Source organism: Chrysemys picta, unplaced genomic scaffold (genome assembly GCF_011386835.1).
Source record: "Chrysemys picta bellii isolate R12L10 unplaced genomic scaffold, ASM1138683v2 scaf1387, whole genome shotgun sequence".
Taxonomy (NCBI): domain Eukaryota; kingdom Metazoa; phylum Chordata; order Testudines; family Emydidae; genus Chrysemys; species Chrysemys picta.
The window spans coordinates 7,501-12,500 of NW_027054093.1; the positions used below are offsets into that span (position 1 = coordinate 7,501).

The following is a 5,000-nucleotide window of genomic DNA, read 5'->3' on the forward strand; positions in this document are numbered from 1 at the left end:
GTTTGCTTTCCGGCCACCAGGTCAACCCATTGGATTCGACGGGTTGACCTGGTGGCCGGTTTGCTTTCCGGCCCGGGTGTCACCCCACTCCGAGGGCAGCACGGCAGTGGTCTTGAGGACCACAGAGGGGGGCTTAATAGTCGAGACGGAGCAGGTCCGGGGGAGGCTTAATAGTCGCCCCCCGGCCAGTCCGGGGGAGGCTTAATAGTCGTCCCCCGAGGACTCCGGGGGCCAGGCTTAATAGTCGTCCCCCCCCGGGCGCTCCAGGGGGGAAAGCTTAATAGTCCTCCCCCGAGGACTCCGGGGGCAGGCTTAACAGTCGTCCGCCCCGGGCGCTCCAGGGGGAAAGCTTAATAGTCCTCCCCCGACAGTGTGTGTGTGTGTGTGTGGGAGGGAGGCTTAGCAGTCTTGCCCCGGGCGGTCCGGTGGGGGAGGCTTAGCAGTCGTCCCCAGGGCGGTCCGGGGGTGGGGGGGGGGGGGAGGCCTCACAGTCGTCCCTCGGAGAGCCGGGTCAGCGGCAGTGGTGGGTTTACGTCCAGCCTCCGGAGGGTGCGCGTCCTCGGAGGCGATGCAGGCGCCGCAGAGAGGCAGCCTCCGAGGCAGGGAGCGGAGCACCGAGGCTGGGGAGAGGGGAGCAGGAGCCGGGGGCTGGGGCTGGGGGTGGGGGGCGTTCAGGACAACCGGTCAAGCCCCGGGAAGCAGCTGTCAAATGTTCCAAGTCCCCACTCGGCCACCAGGTCCACCCCAGTCTAGCAATGGGGTTGACCTGGCTGACGGCCGGTTAGTATCAAGGTAAACTCACCGTCGTCCACAGGAGGGCAGCTCTCAGGCCGGCCGGCTGCGGCTGACTCTGGGGCGGCGCCCGGTCCCGGCAGCGAGGGGCGGGGGGCGCGGAGCGAGACGGGGCTAACCGGGGGGGGGCGCCTCCTGCGACTTTGGGGGCCGCGGGTCGTCAGTGGCGTGCAGGCCGGGCCTCTCCCGGGGGATTCGGGGGGGCGGTCCTGCGGGCCGGGCGCAGGGGGCTCGAGCGAGCCCGGGCCGGTCCGCCCCGGGGCCGGGGTCTCCGCCTGCGGCTCAGGGGGGCGCGGGTCGTCGGGGGAGGAAGCCCGGGGGAGCCGCACACCGGCCCGCCAGGCCAGGCCTGGCCTGGATGGCCGCGGGGGGATTCGGGGCGGTCCCGCGGGCCGGGGGCCGGGCGCAGGGGAGGCGGGGGGGCCGAGCGAGTCCGTCCCGGGCCCGGGGCCTCCCCCTGCGGCTTTGGGGTCCGTGGGTCCCCGCTGGAGGAAGCCACTGGGAGCTGGACACCCGCCGTCCGTCCCGCCAGGCCAGGCCTGGCCTGGGTGGCCGCGGGGGGATTCGGGGCGGTCCCGCGGGCCGGGGGCCGGGCGCAGGGGAGGCGGGGGGGCCGAGCGAGTCGGGCCCGGGCCCGGGGCCTCCCCCTGCGGCTTTGGGGTCCGTGGGTCCCCGCTGGAGGAAGCCGCTGGGCGCTGGACACCCGCCGTCCGTCCCGCCTGGCCAGGCCTGGCCTGGGTGGCCGCGGGGGGATTCGGGGCGGTCCCGCGGGCCGGCGGCCGGGCGCAGGGGGTCCGAGCGAGTCCGTCCCGGGCCCGGGGCCTCCCCCTGCGGCTTTGGGGTCCGTGGGTCCCCGCTGGAGGAAGCCGCTGGGCGCTGGACACCCGCCGTCCGTCCCGCCTGGCCAGGCCTGGCCTGGGTGGCCGCGGGGGGGGATTCGGGGCGGACCTGCGGGCCGGCGGCCGGGAGGGTCCGGGCCAGTCCGCCCCATGCCCGGGGTCTCCCCCAGCGGCTTCGGTGGCCCCGGGGGGGGTCCTCCGCGGAGGAAGCCGGGTGGGTGGGGAGCCGGACCCCAGGCGCCCAGACCCGTGACCTGCGGCCGCGACCTCCGACTCGGCAGGAGCGACGAGGGGCTTTCCGGCCCGTCCCCCCCTCTCCTTCCCCCCCAGAAAAGGAGAGAGAGCTGACTCGGACCGGGAAAAGCTGCCTACGGCACCTGGGATTCCCAGGCGGTCACCCATCCAAGTACTAGCCAGGCCCGGGACGGTTTACCTTCCGAGATCGGACGGGATCGGGGGCGTTCGGTCCGGTATGGCCGTAGGCACCCGGCCCCGCGCCTCCTCGCCCGCTTTCCCCTGCCGACGCCCGGGCCTGCCGCACGGTGAGCCCCGGTCGGACTGCCCCCCCCCCCTGCGGCAGGGCCCCCGTCTCTCGCGGGCCCGGTCCTTTTTTCCTTTTCGAGCTCCGGGGCCCGGGCTGGCCGCCAGAGCCCCTCCGCCCGCCCTCCCCGGCGTCGGGGAAAATACTGTCCCGGACTTCCAGTGCGCCCGATCCTGTCAGCCGGGGGGTGGGGAGGGGCAGTCCCTCGCTGCGGCCGGGGAGGGTGAGCCCAGGGCGGCTTGCCTGCCGTGCGAGGCCCCTCTCGGCCACCAGGTCAACCCCGAGTCGAAAGGGCTGAAAAATTTTCAGAGTCCCCTCCCGGGCACCAGGTCAACCCGTGGAATCGGACGGGTTCACCTGCTGGCCGGTTCGCTTCCCGGGCACCAGGTCAACCCGTGGAATCGAAAGGGTTCACCTGCTGGCCGGTTTGCTTTCCGGCCACCAGGTCAACCCCTAGGGGTTTTAACGGGGGCACGCCCGGTGGCCTCTTTCCCGTCCGGTCACCAGGTCAACCCGGATCTCCCTCCTTCCCTGGGCGTCCCCTCCTCGGAGGCGTCAGGTTCCATTCCCCCCCCCCCCCCAGACTTCCAGGGGCCCGATCCAGTCGGCCGGGAGGCAGTCCCTCGCTGCGGCCGGGGAGGGTGAGCCCAGGGCGGCCTGGTCCATGTCTCTAGTGGGCCCGATCCTTTTTTTTTTTTTCGAGCTCCGGGGCCAGGCCCGCCCGGGCAGCCCTCCTCGGAGGCGTGGGGCGATTTCCCCCCGCCCCCAGACTTCCAGGGGCCCGATCCTGTCGGCCGGGAGGCAGTCCCTCGCTGCGGCCGGGGAGGGTCAGCCCAGGGCGGCTTGCCTGCCGTGCGAGTCCCCTCTCGGCCACCAGGTCAACCCCGAGTCGAAAGGGCTGAAAAATTTTCAGAGTCCCCTCCCGGGCACCAGGTCAACCCGTGGAATCGAACGGGTTCACCTGCTGGCCGGTTCGCTTTCCGGCCACCAGGTCAACCCGTGGAATCGAAAGGGTTCACCTGCTGGCCGGTTCGCTTTCCGGCCACCAGGTCAACCCCTAGGTTTTAAGGGGGGGGGACGCCAGGTGGCCTCTTTCCCGTCCGGTCACCAGGTCAACCCGGATCTCCCTCCTTCCCTGGGCGCCCCCTCCTCGGAGGCGTCAGGTTCCATTCTTTTTTCCAGACTTCCAGGGGCCCGATCCAGTCGGCCGGGTGGCAGTCCCTCGCTGCGGCCGGGGAGGGTGAGCCCAGGGCGGCTTGCCTGCCGTGCGAGTCCCCTCTCGGCCACCAGGTCAACCCCGAGTCGAAAGGGCTGAAAAATTTTCAGAGTCCCCTCCCGGGCACCAGGTCAACCCGTGGAATCGAACGGGTTCACCTGCTGGCCGGTTCGCTTCCCGGGCACCAGGTCAACCCGTGGAATCGAAAGGGTTCACCTGCTGGCCGGTTCGCTTTCCGGCCACCAGGTCAACCCCTAGGTTTTAAGGGGGGGGACGCCCGGTGGCCTCTTTCCCGTCCGGTCACCAGGTCAACCCGGATCTCCCTCCTTCCCTGGGCGCCCCCTCCTCGGAGGCGTCAGGTTCCAGTCTTTTTTCCAGACTTCCAGGGGCCCGATCCAGTCGGCCGGGAGGCAGTCCCTCGCTGCGGCCGGGGAGGGTGAGCCCAGGGCGGCCTGGTCCATGTCTCTAGTGGGCCCGATCCTTTTTTTTTTTTCGAGCTCCGGGGCCAGGCCCGCCCGGGCAGCCCTCCTCGGAGGCGTGGGGCGATTTCCCCCCCCCACCCCCAGACTTCCAGGGGCCCGATCCTGTCGGCCGGGAGGCAGTCCCTCGCTGCGGCCGGGGAGGGTCAGCCCAGGGCGGCCTGCTTGGCGGCCGGGTCCATGTCTCTAGTGGGCCCGATCCTTTTTTTCCCTTTTCCGGCTCCGGGGCCCGGGGTGCTCGGGTAGCCCTCCGCGGTGGCGTCGGCCAATTTTTTTTAAAATCAGACTTCCGTGGGCCCGATCCTGACGGCCGGGAGGCAGTCCCTCGCCGCGTCCGGGGACGGCGAGACGCTCGGCCACCGGGTCAACCCGGAGGAAGCGGGCTGGGGGGAAAAAAAAAAAAAAAAGTTTTCCAAGTCCGAAAAATTTTCAAAGTCCCCTCTCGGCCACCAGGTCAACCCCTTTGGAGCGAATGGGTTGACCTGACGGCCGGTCGTCTCGCGGATGTCCGGAAGGGGTCGCCCCACGCCGTCTCGGCCGACCGAGGGAACCACGAGGTGGCGCCCGGTTCCAGTTTCGTACCGCCGAAGGCGGGGCTTTGGCTTTTTCGACCTGCCTTTCGAGGATTGTGTGAGGAGATTTCTGAGGACAGGTTTTTCAGAGCCTGTGAGAACCGGAGCTCAGCCTAGGGGATCAATCCGAGTATTGTACCCGACCCTGCCCGGCGTGGGAGGGGGGGAGCGGGCCCGTTTGAGGGCGGAGGCCAGCACCCGGCCCTCCGCCGAGACGGCCCGCTTTTCCCGGCTCTTAGCTCACGGGCCCCGCAGCGGCCGGGAGCCGAGCTCCGAGTGTCGGCGCCCCCCGGAGGGAGGGGGGGCCCGCTCCTCTCGCGCCCGCCGATCGATGTGGCGCTGACGTTCGCGACGGGAAGGGCCCTTCGCGGGCCGGCACCCCAACCGCGGGGCCGTCCGGTGTTCAGGCGGATGGGGACCCTCTTCCTTTTCGCGTGCACAGATCCAGGGACCGATGGGGACTTCCCTCCTCGGGGCGGCCCGGGCACCTGCCCGGCCCTCCGTGCGTGGGGCCGTCTGGCCGAGATCTCCGCCGTGCGAGGTCGAGCGGTTCCGGCAGAC

At 71.1% G+C, this 5,000-nt stretch overlaps 1 non-coding gene across 1 annotated transcript; it reads right to left on the reverse strand.

Moving 5' to 3' along the window:
- Positions 1–1,996: 1,996 nt before the first annotated feature.
- Positions 1,997–2,115, reverse strand: LOC135979908 (5S ribosomal RNA). Its single transcript, XR_010597151.1, has one exon. It is a non-coding gene; the product is annotated as a 5S ribosomal RNA (ribosomal RNA).
- Between the last annotated feature and the right edge of the window lie 2,885 nt (positions 2,116–5,000).